We start from the raw sequence: 15,630 nt of genomic DNA, 5'->3' as shown, positions 1-15,630 counted from the left end.
ATTGTCCAAATGGCTTGCTGTGGTTGAACTACATGAAGGCCCAAAGGCAGCTCCTGAACAGCTTTTGTGTCTGGACCGGTGGGCGGACGGCTTCCCACCAGGGAAAATAGCTAAAGGAGAACAGGCCTCTCTAATGGCTTCTTATCACGACTCTTGGCTCCAAGGAACTGCAGCCTTCTAAAATGACAAGCACTTTTTGTCACCTTGATGAAGTGTGGAAAGGTCTCAAGCATCTGCAGTAGAAAGGGCCACCACAGGGATCCTGGAACATCAGTACTTCAAACATGTCCTTATACAATCATCTCTCAATGCCAATGCATCTGCTGCTATATCCGAAAGGGGTTGCCAACCTGTGAAAGCCCATTATGACTCACTGCAAATCCAGATTCTCTCCCTTACCCACCACCTTCCCCTTCCCTCCCCTCCCTACCAGCCCCACCAAACTGCAAAAGACCAAGAATGGTGGCTCTAGAGCCAACTGGAAGGAAATCACTTGTAGCAGGTGGCACCACCTGTCCTCATCTAGTTCTAGCCAAAACAATCCACTCTCCATCATTCCCAACTGTGGGAAAAGTTTAACTGGTTCAGCGTGAGCTCAGCCTCATCCAGGCAAGGAGAGAGGAAGAGGAACGGCTCTGGTTCCTGCCATGAGCCAGTTGAGAAAGACAGTAGTCGGCAGCATGGTTCGCCGTCTCCCACTTCCATTTCTGGGTTCTAGCGGAGAGTGACCCTGCTGTCAACCTTCTTGGCCTCCAGGATGCCAACTGAACACCTGTGTGCCTGTTCTGCCCCTTGCTCAGGTGTCTGGCTGCAAGATCTTCCACCTGCTTAGCCGCTTCCCACAGCAGGAGGCTGGAGGAACCACACACTAGAATAATGCACCTCTACGCTGGACTGCCCAATCCCCCTTCTTTCTGAAAACCATCACTTTCTATCTTCACTCAAATGTCCCTAAACTTCTAACCCTGGTAAAATCTTCTGAACCAAATTCTTCTCTCCCCCTGCCCGCCACTCCCAATTTAATTTCCTTCCTTACGTCACTGGTTCCATAGCTCAGTGAATCACATTGCCTTCCATGTAATGAGCCTCCAATATTTCAGACTTTCCAGGACACCCATCAGGCCACTTATCAGCACTAATTTGCCTCCTGCTCCAGATTCTATTTCTCACTAGTCTCTGTGGAACCCTCCGCTCTGAAACTAAGAAAGTTAAATGCTTTCTTTCCGTGGAAGAAGGAAACTTAGAGTAGTCACGCAAGCTAAATAACTAGAGTCTGTGTAACTATATCAAGATGACCCTGAAATGGTAGGGGTCTAATGGTAGGAGAATTGTCTCTATTATTATCAAAAATCTGGAAGTCCAAACACTGCATTTTTCTCCCAAACCCCGAATGAATATGGCTCCCTTGGGTCCACGCATGAGACACATTAGGCTGTATCCTCTAAAAATTCTGGGCACATCTTCTCATTCTCCAGAGAGGATCAATAACAGCATTAAGTTTCTTCCACGAGCGCATGCCGATCACACCCTTGAAGGTTGATCTTGGGGTCTGCCATGTAGATGTGTGTCTTTTAACACTGTTAAGCTACTGAGAAGTCTTAACAGTGTTGTCTGTCACTCAAGTGACAAGAAAGAGTGTCATGAGCTATATTTGGCATTGACTTGGCCCTTATTAGAGTGTTATGTGCAGTTTGGGGATTCTAATTTTCCAAAAGGTACAGAGAAATTGGAGGGGGTCCAAGACAGAGCAGTGAAAATGATTAAAGGGGTGGAGAGTGAAAACTCAGGAAAAAGGTTAAATGAATGTAGGTGATTTATCAAAGGCAGAGAAAAATGAGGGTAGACCACATATCTTTAAATAAAGGAGACATTATTTTAAGGGCCCACAGCCATTGTGTTTTGATATAGGGCTACATCAGAGAAAGATGGTCTTGATGGTGTTTGAGTATTAAACAGGTCAGTCTGTACATGTGTTCATTAACTTTCTAAATCATTGAAATCAGATAAAGAACAAATGAAAATCATTTTTCTGGTACACTCAAGAAAAAAAAACCCTCCATCCTTATAAACGTATTTAATTTTCATAATAATTCCAAGATAAAAAAATTGAGTATCTCGGAAACCAATAGCCCAAGAGCACCTAGTAGTTAACCTGGATTCAGAACTCGTGATGGCCATCCTGGGGTCTTTGATTTCCACCACTGCGGCCTCAGCCAGGACCCCCATTCTCAAATGCTCAGGTTGATTTCATCTGGAAGAGAGGGCTACGTGGCCATCTGAGGTAGGGTGGTCATCACTCTTTCATTTAAGCTACTGTGAAAACTAAGAAAGGAATTTCTCCCTAATGTATGAATCACAATTTCCTCCAGATTATTTTTCCTTGTGCCCCAAAAAGTCAACAGACCTAAGTTTTTCAACTCTTAAGGTTTTTATCTGATGGTTGGGTAAATGGTGAAGCTATGAAAGGAGCCAGAAGATAGCTCCAGAGAAGTTTACAGGTGAAATGGTGAGAGCGTTTTGGACAGACTGAGTTCAGGGCTCTGAGACCTCAGTATCCAGGTGGAGAGGCTCATCAGAAAGCCAGGCACAGTGGGTCTGAAACAGGTGAATGTCTGCACTCAAGCTTTAAATTTGAATATCAGTATATATATGTGTGTGTGTGTGTGTGTGTGTATAAGGCATTTGACACCCAAGAACAGGGGCCTCCTCAGGGAATACGGGTAACACGAGAGTGCAGGGGCAAGACCGGAACCCTGCAGAATGGCTCTTGAAGAAGGCGAAAGAGGGAACATTCAAGTGAAGGAGGGAAATGTACAACAGGGATAGTTTATAGAAATAAAAGGTACAATTCTCCAAGAAGGTATCACAGTAATGAACATTTATGCATTGAACATAGGAACAGAAAAAGATATTTGAAGTAAATGGTGTAGGAGATTTTAATGAAACTCTCATGAACTGAAAAACCAAATAGACAAAAAAGTAATGGTAGACAGTATTTGAATAACATGATTAACAAACCTCGTATGTATCTGCATATATGCATATACATACAAAGAAGAGAATATGTATTTTTTGAAATGCCCATCAAACATTGATAAAAATATGATCATAGTTTAACTAAAAGGAAAACTTCAACATATTCCAAAATACACAGGTCATTTTCTGACTTGAATGTAATAAAACTAGATACCAACAACAAAAAAAGGACAGCAAAATAAGTAAACAAATACCTACTGTTTGGAAATTTAAAAACATTCTTCTAAGGAATTCTTACATGCAACAATGTAATTAAAATCATACTAGAGACTACTTAGAAGGAACTACACTAAAAACACAGAACCCAAAGCAATCTTTAAGGAATCAGAATAATTTGGCATAATGTAAGTCAAGAGAATAGAGGATCAAGAAAGGAATTATCAGCAGCAGTGACTAAAAAAATAAAGACTAAAATTGTTCATTGGATTTGGCAATAAAAAATCATTGGTGACTTTGCTAGAATAATTTCAACAGATCAGGATTCTTTTAACATTTTAATAGAATAATTAAGATGCTATTGGTAAAACAGAAAAATGACTAAAAGGTGAGGAAGTAGAGACATAAAGTTTAGAACACTCTTTTGAAATGTTTAGATGAGTATGAGAGAGAAAAATACAAGAGTAACTAGATTAGGATTCAGAATCAACAGAAGTTTGCTTAATTTGTTTGTTGTTTTTGAACTGGAGAGACTTAAATATCTAGAGAGGATAAGGACGGGAGACTACTAGGAAGAAAACAAAACAGGTTGGGTGTGGTGGCTCATGCCTGTAATCCCAGCACTTCGGGAGGCCAAGGCAGGCAGATCAACTGAGGTCAGGAATTCGAGACCAGCCTGACCAACATGGAGGAACCCAATTTCTACTAAAAATACAAAATTAGCCGGGCTTGGTGCCGCATGCCTGTAATCCCAGCTACTCGGGAGGCTAAGGCAGGAGAATCACTCAAACACGGGAGGTGGAGGTTGTGGTGAGCCGAGATTGTGCCATTGCACTCCAGCTTGGGCAACAAGAGTGAAACTCTGTCACAAAAAGAAAAAGAAGAAAGAAAGGAAACAAAACACCATGAAGAGAGAGAACAGTAATTGGCAATGTAGGACATGGAGTCAACACAGAAAGACCGGGAAGGGGAGGTGAAGAGTCGCAGAGAGAAGGGCTGACCTTGAACAGAAGACACACTTCATTTTGTCGATTAAAAGAGAATAAGTAAGAGTAGATGTGGCTACATGTCATTTAGGGTGACATACAGGATGTTTTTTATCAGCAAAGGAAGAGATGAGCTAGTCTTCCAAAATTGAGTGGAGTTGAGGTTGACCAGGCAATACGATCTAAGCCCATAATAATAACTGCTAAAATTATTAATGCTGATTTATAAATATTAACTAATTCAATTCTATGAAAAACTAAGAGCTTCATAAGGAAGGAGCCCCATGTATTATTATTACCATTTTCAAAAGTAAGGAGTCCAAGGGACAAAGACGTTAATTAGGTAAACCATCCGGGTCATATAACTAGCAAGTGAGGCCAGGACTGAAGGAGGCCACGCTCTCCAGTGCTATGGTACACTACATAGGTATGTTAAATTAAGTCCAAGTCTTTGTTTTTTTGCTGGAGGATTTAAGCTTGGGCACAAAATATATGGGTTTATCAAAGCAAGCAGGAGAGCGTCACCAACTATCTCACCGGAGTTCATCAAAGTTCTGTTGCTTCTGTTCACCGCAGCCTATTGCTCTCTGCTGGAGAAGTCACCACAACCTGGCCCAACATGCCAGCCCTCCATCAGGGGTAATTTATAAGCCTGTAGAGACAGGCTGTGAAGCTGATGAACCCAGCTGCGGGTGGAGCGGGTCCCATGATTGATTCACTCGCTGCTCCTCTGCTCAGCCATTTCACCCTGATCAGGCTACACTGCCTGGCTCGCCACGTTCATCCATCACCCCGCAAATATCAACACCGCAGGTCGCAGCACCATCTTTTGAATTTTGTTTTCTTTTTACGTGGGATCCTGGAAGCGCTGTGGCTTATCTCTGCCCCGCCCTTGGATGCCAACCCACCACAGCCATACCTGCGAGAGACCCCTGACGAGAGACGCCGGTGAACCAGGTGGCAAATGTGAAGCACAGATTGAGAATCCAGTCTGGGAGGTCTTCCAGGTGAACCTTCCTAAGTGGGACATGGGGGCGAAGGAGCCCGCACCTGCTAACAACCTCAGCACAGGCAAGCCCGTGTTGTAAACTTCTTCCTCTGAGTAGGCTTTCAGATAATGCTCTATGTATCCCCAAAATATAGTGGCATGTCATTCTGCTTCCCTGCAACAGGCTTTAGATGTTACTTAGAGACAGCTACAAAATGCTGTCAGCGAGCCAGCAGAGGTTTTGTGGCGAGAGAACCATGCACATTGTCACAGAATTGTACAGAAAACAAGTAGAAAGGGTGAAGAGGGAGGGTGTAAAGAAAGAGAACTTGATGTTTCATCCATACATCATAGCCAGGCTGGAGTCTCAGTGTTACACACTCTTAAAGCCAAAAGTTAATCTTATCTCCTGTGTGACTTCACAAACAAAATATCTCGACCAGAGAGAAATGAGGTGGGAATCTTCCCCTTACATAAGCTTCCTGGTGCACAGACCAGACCCCAGGCCCAGACAGAGGAGCCCACCCCCAGGAGCACTGCAGCCGCCTCACTGCTGTGTCCCTCCCCAGGAAGGCCCCTGCCAGAGAGGCAGCCTTGCTAAGGGATCAGCAAGGCAGAATAAAGGCCTGGCCTGTTGCACCGATCAGGGACAGCTCTGAAGGATGAAGCCAGCTTCCAGAACCCCCTGTGGGGTCAGCTGAGGCCTCTGACCTGACTATAGAGCCACTGGGCCCTGCTTCCCTCCTCCTGCTCTCAAATCACTGCCTGGGACAGTGTTTCCCCAGGAACACGTCTCATGGCACTTAGGAAATGGAGTCCATGGAGTTGAGAGGTGACTAAGATACTAAATGTATCAGAACTAGTTGCAATGATGGGGATAGTAGGATGTTTTCTAAACCCAACTAAGAAAATAACAACTGTTTACAGTGAAACAAGAATGCTTTAAGTAAGAGAATAATAGCTTATTGAAAATGATTTATCAACTGCCACATACCTCGACAGAATCTGTGTGATCCTTCCCTCATCTGGGTCAAGCATATTCATTTGAGATTGTCTCAGAGGAAGGCCACTGGCTCTTTCTCTTATGTCTCCCAGGTGCTGGAGATGACACTGGCCTCTGCCTGTATGGAAACAGCCTATGGAAAAAAAATAGAAAAATTAGGAAAGAAAAAACAGAGGAAGAAGAGATTTTAGGATTGGCTAGTGATAGGAGATGGCTTGCTGAGGAAGGGATTGAAAGACATCCATCTGACATGAGGGTCACCAGGGAAATGTGTCACCACTGAGCTTCCTTGGCCACGAGGCCAGGTTGTCTCTGCAGCTGGGAGGTGCACTTGTCTGGACACACATAGCCACCAGCACCACAAATCAACCACATGTGGAACAACAGACAGCCCTCTGGGTATTTTGGAGTCATTCGGCTTTACCTGGAAAGGTGCTGTAAAAGGTAACAACAGCTGGATGTGTCACACCTGGTCTTAGTGTGAGCCACTTGGCATCACTGGATGTCCATCATCTCATTTACTTATGTGAAATGCCAGTACCCTCGGGCCTTTGAGTTTGCCACCCCTTTTTTAAAATTTTAGATTCTAGGGGCACATGTGCAGGGGTATTTTTTGTTTTTGTTTTTGCTTTTGTTTTGTTTTGAGATAGTCTCACTCTCGCCCAGACCGGAGTGTAGTGGCATGATCTCGGCTCACTGCAACCTCTGCCTCCCGGGTTCAAGTGATTCTCATGCCTCAGCCTCCTGAGTAGCTGGGATTACAGGGGCCCGCCATCACATCCAGCTAATTTTTGTATTTTTGGTAGAGGTGGGGTTTCGCCCTATTGGCCAGGCTGGTCTCAAACTCCTGGCTTTCTGCCTGCCTCAGCCTCCCACAGTGCATGTGCAGGTTTTTACATGGATATATTGCATGACTGAGGTTTGGGCTTCAGTTGAATCGTCACCCAGGTAGTGAACATAGTACCTGATAGGTAGATGTTTAGCCCTTTCTTCTGTCCTTCCTTGCCCCCTCTAGTAGCCTCCATTGTCTACTGTTCTTATCTTTATGTCCATACCCAACGTTTAGCTCCCCCACATAAGTCAGAAGATGTGATATTTGGTTTTCTGCTCCTGCATTAATTCATTTAGGATAATGGCCTCCAGCTGCATCCATGCTGCTGCAAAGGACATTATTTCATTCTTTGTTATGGCTGCATAGTATTCCTCGGTTGCCACACCTTTTTGATTGACCTTTGACAGACCTTTCTACATACTGGATTTCATATCTTTTTAAGCAGATGTATTGATTCAATTTTTCTGGTCAGCTCAATGGTACAGGAACTAGAAGAAAGTGCTGGAAAGCATATTACACACAAGAACCTCCTCTAGAAGTGGTGGTGCCTTTAATAATCTAATAATCTAAGGGGCAAGAAGGGAAAAGGAAGGATAAGTAAGTTCACTCTTAGAAAGAATACAAGGAAGCAGAAGGCAGCTGGAGATGGCAGCTGGAGATGGCCAAAATTACTGACATTCTGATCAGTGTGAGTGAATTTAAGGGCAAAGAAACAATATCTATATATCCTTTAAAAACCTCAATTACGAAGGTTTGCTCCCTCCACGGAGGTGTCACAGACAGCTATGGTCCCAGAAAATAAACCCATCTTCTTTCTTCCTAGTTTCCAGCAGTTCTCAAGAGCCAGCGCTGCTCAGGCAAAGGAGAAAAACAGCTGTCCCTATTTAGTCCTCCTGCTGGATTCCAGTTTCTTTTGGTGTCCTCCTTCCCGGCCAGGCCTTTCCTTATACTTGAGCCAGAGTAGGTTTTGCAGGTAAGCGTGGGTTAAGAAGCCGTTTTCCCTGGATTTCAGTGGCGTGCTGGGCCATCATGCTGCGTGTCTGCCAGCCAAAATTCCTGTGTTTTGTGTTGCTTAATCTTCCACATTTACAGATGGTGTGTCCGTAAGATTCTCCACCATTAAAAATTAAGCTTAATATGTTACTTAGAACTGAGTTCTATTATTTCCCAAATGCACTCTCCTCCTCAATTTCATTTCTAAAATATATCTGGCAGGCAACTGGCAGTCTGGGGATATTGCAGAAAGTGGGACGTAGTATAATTACATGAAAATTACAAAATTCTGCCGGTCATCCTCCTGCCCAAGCCCTCGGCTTCAGGCTCCTCCCCATCTTAGTCATAAAATGCCCAGTGATCGCTCAGAACTGCTCGCTAAAAATCAGAGGTAAGTAGCGTATAGCTCACCAAGGCAACAGGTCTCTCACGGGCGAGCTCCTACTTACAGTCTCACCGTTTTTTGTCTTGCCTCTACTGTACCACTAATCCTGGCTCAGTCACAAACCTCCTAGGTGCCTCAATTTTTCCAAGTCTCAGAGGGAGGTAACATAAAAAAGCAGGTAACTTAAATAATATGGGAATCGTTCATGAAAGGTTAGGAGAAAATGCACTATTGCTGTTATTTCTGGATTAATCTGTTCTTAATATATTACATTAAGACATTAATTCCCCAACCCACCCAGACTTTTCTGGAATTTTTTTTTTTTTTGAGACTGAGTCTCACTCTGCCACCCAGGCTGGAGTGCAGTGGCGCGATCTTGGCTCACCGCAACCTCCACCTCCTGGCTTCAAGCGATTCTCCTGCCTCAGCCTCCTGGAATTTTTTAAAGCTTCCAGTTTTTAGGCAAATATTGCAGCTGCCTTCTGTGGGGGAGAAAAGACTGTGTGTGTGAGAGGAGAATGGAGACAGCGCTAGCAGGAAAGACACAGCTCAGAGAGCAAGAGTAGAGGGGTGCCCAGAGACATCATAGACCCGGGGGGGACTTGCAGCCACAGAGAAGCCACCAGGACCCAGCCGTGCACCACAGGGGACAGCCAAGAGTCAGGGCCAGTATGCACCAAGTGAGTTTATTCAAGGGAAGGGGCAGGGGAGGAAAATCAGCTGCTGGCTTCTGCATCTCCTCTCAGACGTCCCCAGATGGAATACGACTGCTTCTCCTGACTGGGAGGGCTGCTCTGAAAACATGACAGAGAGAGCAGTCGCAGGAGGACGGGGTAACTCATCACACAGTATCACCTTTCCATCGGGGCAGTTTTTGTAGGTAGGAGGCCAGATGCAATAACAACTTATTGCCAAACTTACTCCAGCAGGCGTCAGAAATCTTTTCCGGATCAGATGGCTTCCGTGAGCTGGATGGCAGCCCGGCCGCCGAGATGATAACTGAGTTGACTCTGCTGCTCCCCAGTCTCCGCATCTAGTTCAGTTCCATCACTGGAGTCACGCTGGTGATTACATTCTTCCATCCTGGGTTCCGCTCATGTGTCTGCTAAATGGAACAGTTAATTCAATAAACCCCATTTCATTATCAATAGCGTTTTCCTTCAGATCATTCTGTTGGCTAGGATTTTTCTCTTATTGTGGCTACATTCCTTTTGTTATGAGAATCACTATTTTTCATGTTAGTCAGTTGCACTACTAATAATGCTCTGTGTCGTGGCCGAAAGCATCAGTTATCAGCTGGCTGAAAAGTCATCTCAGTGCGGCGTTCCCACGTCTCCAAACAGCAAATCCTGGCAGGAAACCATGAAAAGAACAGAGAAAGGTTACTGTGTTTCCCGTCACCCTTTGGACTTAATTTGTCAGGAAAGAGCCTTTACTGAAAACCCCAGGGTGTAGAGCAGTGTGACAAGGATGCAGAATGCGTGGACTCGCTCAGAGAACCCTGCACCTTCACACTGGGAAGCCAGGCCCACGGCAGCCAAGTTGCTGGTAAGATGAAACCCTCCAAAGCCACGCCGCCAACAGGGATTGTTCCACCAAAAGTGAAAAAGGAAAGAGAAAAAAAAAATCTTTTCAAGCACACTGGACTTGACTAAATCTCCAGAGCTCTGGAAGAAGTTTGGGAGAAAAGAATGATATCACTGGGGCTTTGTGAAGAACAACAGGCATCCTCTGCACCGTGAATCTGACCAAACAAAACCTTCAGGAAGTTCGAGTACGATCCTAATGTCCGCAGCCCCTGGGATGCTCCATGGGGGAGGTGGAGGACAGTGGGGTGTCAGGGAACCAGAGAGTAGAAACTATTTTGCAGGAAAAAATAAATAAATATGTGTTGGGTGGCTCCGCCATAGTGAGCCCAGGAGTAGGGAGAGAGACTGAGGTCAGCAGCCTTAGTTGTCACTTGAATGACTCCCCCATGTCACCATCAGCCTTTATTCTGTAGGACGTTGTCAGTTCAACTCTTCGATGGGCAGGTTTGTTATCAGCAAGCGGTTTACAGCCCCTGGGCTGTGCATTAATTAAAACGGCTTTGTGCCCAGCCTTATTCATTAGCACGCTGCTTCCTTAATCACTGCCTCTTCAGCCACCAGGACAATCTATAAATCTCCTCATATATGAAATAATGAAGTGGAATGGTTCAATTTATTACAATGTAATAAGTCAGGAGAATGTGGAGGTGGACAAGGCGGCGTGGAAGCGGCTGCCTGCCCAGAGCCCTCCCTCCTCATTACCTGACACACAGCAGCAGTCAGAACCTGCCTGGGTCCCTGCCTGTCCCAGACACTTGCGCCCTTTGCATCTGTCATCCAGACAGGTACAGACCCCAGAAGAAAGAATGGCTGGAGAGGAGCAGAAACAGTCCCAAAGGGTGCTGGAGGGCTGGTGGCTTACTCCACAAAGCTGGGGTCAGTGGAAGAGGGTGCTCACACCCAGGGGCTCATTAACTCTTCCAGAGGACCCTCAACGGGACCACGCGGGGCCACTACCTCCTCTTCATGCAGTGAGGCTCCGCGAGCAGAAGTCACCCACCCAGAGGCAAACAGTGAGCGAGCAAGGAAGAGATTCCTCCTGCATCTTCTACGCAGAAGCCTGAACTGTCTAGTGTGCACAGGAGCCTCCCCTACCTGCGCATAAGAACACCTTGGAGCTTTTAGAACTTGCAACACGCAGCCCCCAACCAGATGAAATACAACTGACTCTCCAAGATGAGGCCAGGGTACCAGCAATTATCAAGGGCTCCTTGATTAATTCTAATGTGCGCCCTGTTGAGAGCCACATGCTCCCTCTTGTAAGAATCACTGGAGTGCTGGTTCAAGAGGCAAATTCCCAGGCTCCTCCCCTGGAGGGCTGGTTGATTAGTTTGGGGGTGCACAGCCCAAGAATGAACACTTGTATCAAGTTCCCTAAAAGATTCTTAGGACAAGGCACCTTTGGTAAAGACTGAGCTGTCTCTAAAACATCCAGCCCTTGCTATCCCATTTCACTTCCTAAGTGAATGGGCTCAATTCCTCCCCAACTTCGAGACACGTGGTAGATGCCATTTGTGTGACTGACACATTTCCACCAGAGAAGCCAGATCTTCCTCCTAAGACTGTGATAAATCTAATAAACACCAAGACTGTGTACGTTTCTGCATGCTAACTATAAACTCCTTCCTTCTTTCATTCACTTATTCCTAACCACCCCATACCCCCAAAGCTCTGCCTTAAGTGGCTGTGCTGGCTTACAAAGGTGGGGTGTCCAGGTTCTGCCTAGTTTTCCATCTCTGAGGTACCCTATGACCAGAAACTAGAAGCACAGCCTGACTCATAGATGCAGTCGGTGAGATGCTTCAGATCAGAGACCCGTGCCCATAGAATCAGCTAAACAGGAGCTCTGGGAGGCCGACATCCGCACACTCATTCACTCCAGAAGTTCACCGCAGCTTCCAGGAATGAAGCTCCTGGTTTGACATGCTTGTCCAGAGATAACCCCAAGCCAAGCATTGAGGAGTGGGCGGCACCAATTTGAAGAGGAAATGGCTGACAGCCACACAGCTGTCCAGACGCAGCCATTTGCCATCCGTGCTGCCGAGCGGCTTTATTCCTCGGCTTGCTAGATGTGGTCAGCAACTGCCAGACGTCACCAACTTCCGGTCCACTGGCTTTCCCTGACATCCTCTGGAAAGAGGGGACAGCGCTGCAGCCCCACCTATGGACTGTTCTCCAACCTATACCCGGCTCTTCCTCCTGGAAAAATGGGAGGGAAGGTCCCAGGAGCCAGCACAGTCCTTGGCGGCACAGGCAACAGGTGGGCAGTGGAAGAAGGGGGTGTCACAGGCCAGGACAAGTCGACCCTCGATGATGTTTTCCCTTCTGAGAGACACCTCATGGATCTGTGAACGTGGGACAATATACATGGCTCCAATTCTTTGAGATCCAAATGCTGTTCAGCGAGGAAAACGCAGAAACAAGGTGTGTAGCAAATAGCATTGCTGCTTACCACAGGGCTACCGGTCAGCCCACCCCACACTCTCTGCTGCTTTCTTTTTTATCCTTGGTACTATATAGCATGATATGGACCGAACATTTTGTCTTTTTAGTATTCTTATGTTGAAGCCCTAACTCCTAAAGTGAGAGTATTAAAAGGTGGGGCCGTTGGGAGGTGATCAGGTCATGAGGGTGGGGCCCTCATGAATGAAATTAGTGCCCTTATAGGAAGAGACAAGAGAGAGCTTGCCCCCTCTCTCTGTCTCTCTCTTTTTCTCTCCCTCCCTCGAACCCTTCCCCTCTCTCCCACATGAGGACTCAGGGAGAAGACAGGCATCTGCAAAGCAGGAAGCAGCCCTCACCAGACACCAGCTCTGCCAAGCCTGGATCTTGCACTTCCCAGCTTCCAGACTGTGAGAAATAGAGGTCTGTTGTTTAAGCCTCCCAGGCTATGGTCATTTGTATAGCAGCTCTAGCTAAGACACAGCACTTACCACCTGCTAATCTACTATCACATTTGCAGATTCGATGTGCTTATTTTTTATTATCTATCTCCTCCCACTAGCAGATAAGCCCCACAAGGGCCGGGACCATGGTTTGTTTTGTTTAATGATGTGTGCTTATTGCTACCAACCGTGCCTGGCATATCGGAGGACTCCACCGCTACTCAGTGAGTGACGGCAAGTGCAGGAGAGACTGGACAGCATCAGTGGGAATCACCCACCCCCCATCTTGCCCCAGGAGAAGGGAGACACATGAAGGAGAGAAAGTATGTGCACTCTTCATACCTTTCATACCTCTGCCTATCCTGGGTATTCAGAGGGCTTTGGGCTGTCATCATAATCCATAAGCAAACTAAGAAACCACAAGGTCAAGCTGCCAGCTGACATTCAGGCTGGCATCCTGTCACTCTCCATGGGAAGGACTCCACCCCTTCCATCCCACGTTGAGAAATCGGATCCCCCAATGAAATATTGGTTGTTCTTGCTTAACCAGGTGACAAATAACATGCTTAATAAATTATAAAAGATAAAATATTGCAGAAAAGCCCAATATCAATTTTAATACTTTAAAATGATTTATTAATATGCTTCCATACTGTTTGCTGCGTCTGTTATTTCTCACGTTCCCATGACACACTGTGAATGAGGAAGGGGAACCTGACAAGGTGAGTAAAGGGAGACGTGAGGCTGCCTTGATGGGTGGGGTGTGATGAGTGATGCGAGCACAGGCAGGATCAAAAGAGAAAAGATACCACCGCTCCAGGTCCCAAAGACGTTTCCAGAGAATTCTAAATATTCATGAACCACTCTTGCCATCTCCCCTTTCAAGAAGATGCCAAAAGATCACAAAGCCTTTTGTGAAGGTTTTTCTAACTCTGTCTCCTTCTAGGAAAACCACTTATTCTGTTGATTCCCCACTGGACTGTATTGAGTACCTGCCTCTAACATGGCCCCTCTAACACAGGAGCCAAGAAGCCCATTCACTTTGGATGGATGGATGGATGGATGGATGGATGGATGGATGGATGATGGATGGATTGGTGGATGGGTGGATGGATGGATGGAAGGCGGACGGGCAGACCTGACGGGCGGACGGACGGAGGACGGGCGGAATGGCGGATGGATAGGTGGGTGGTGGATGGATGGAATGATGGTGGGTGGTGGAGGATGGATGGATGGATGGATGGATGGATGGATGGAATGGAATGGGTGGTGGTGGATGGATGGATGGATGGAAGGGTGGATGGATGGATGGTGGTGGAAGGCTGGATGGTGGTGGATGGATGGATGGTGGAGTGGATGGACGGAATGGATGGTGGTGGACAGGGTGGATGGATGGATGGAAGGATGGAAGGATGGTGGATAGTGGATGGATGGATGGATGGTGGACGGTGACGGGGTGAATGATGGGTGGATAAGTGGGTGGATGGGAGGATAGATGGATGGATGATGGGTGGGTAGAGGGGAAGATGGATGAACGATGGGTGGATAAGTGGGTGGATGGGTGGGTGGGTGGGGTGGTGGATGGACGAAGGGGTGGGTGGGGGATGGATGGATGGATGATGGTGGGCGGGTGTATAGATGGATGAAGGTGGGTGGCATTATTACTAGGCTTCACTTAATGGATTTGAAGTATAGGGACAGACCACCCTTAGAAGGGAAGGATAAATGAAAGTAATGAAGAATGTATTATAATAGTGAAGAAGGAAGATAGAAATTAGGCAGAAAGGGGAGTGGCACTTCCTTTACCCACCCACTCAACCCCAAGGTAGGAGTGGTGTTTCTAGTTGTCTCCTAACCTGGACACAGTGTGGAATCTCATAGGTGTTTAACATGCGTTTATTGAGTGGATTCAGGTGCTGCAGAAGCTCTCTCCAAGTTTAGGAGCTTAGCGGGGAGGTAGTATCGCATCAAGGTCTCAGGGCTCAGACCCTGGAGCAGCATGCCTGGGTTCACAGCCCCATACCTCACGTCCAGCCAGGGCTATGTGGCTTGGGCAAGGTTCATAACCTCTTGTGCCTGTTTCTTTCGCTGGAAAATGGGAACAAATGAAAGTGCCTTCCACATAGGGTTGTTGTAAAGATTGGATGTGTAAATGCAGACACAGTGTTCGGAAGAGTTCTTGAGGCAGCCCACACCGTGCAGGTGCCTATTGTCAGTAGTCTATGAGCATCGCATTTGAAGTCAGATGGTCCTGTGTTCAAGTCCTGCTCAGCCCTTTGCAAGTTCTGCCTCAGCCTCAGTGTGAGGAAGTCATTCAGGTCCCTTATGTGTAAAATGGGAATGATTCCATCCATATAAAAAAGCAGTCAAGAGGACTAAATGCATAGAAAATTCAGGGTTGGACACATTGTTAGTGCTCAAAGATAACACTAATACTATTTTTTATTAATATTGATCACTATAACTAATTGTTGTTCGTATTTTTGGGTAGAAGACACAGGTTTAAAGAGCAGACTGACTCTTCCGCATGGTATGAGGCTTAGATTGTAAGTTTGTGTGTTTTGTGATCTGGGCCACATCCCAGAACACAATGCACAGTGGAAGGCCTGGTCTCCTGGGGGCAACTAACGTTTGGCCTGCCTGGGGCCTACATTTCTCTTAATGAATTATCAGAGCTACGTTGTCTAGGACTCTTTCTTTTTCCCCATTTCCTGGTTCTAAAACATAACAGACTAAAAGCAGAATTTGGGTAAAACTGCTTTGCGCCCCCTGCCCCT

At 46.3% G+C, this 15,630-nt stretch overlaps 1 long non-coding RNA gene across 1 annotated transcript in view; it reads right to left on the bottom strand.

Moving 5' to 3' along the window:
- The window catches only part of LOC110741304, a 189,064-nt gene that overhangs the window by 4,726 nt on the left and 168,708 nt on the right, over positions 1–15,630 (bottom strand). Inside the window, exons 3-4 of the long non-coding RNA XR_002517321.2 lie at positions 9,301–9,484; positions 6,161–6,302 (exon numbers count right to left, since the gene is read on the bottom strand). This is a non-coding gene — a long non-coding RNA (uncharacterized LOC110741304). The remainder of the gene's footprint in view (positions 1–6,160; positions 6,303–9,300; positions 9,485–15,630) is intronic.

Source organism: Papio anubis, chromosome 12 (assembly GCF_008728515.1).
Source record: "Papio anubis isolate 15944 chromosome 12, Panubis1.0, whole genome shotgun sequence".
NCBI lineage: Eukaryota > Metazoa > Chordata > Mammalia > Primates > Cercopithecidae > Papio > Papio anubis.
This window is presented reverse-complemented; position numbering and strand designations above follow the sequence as displayed.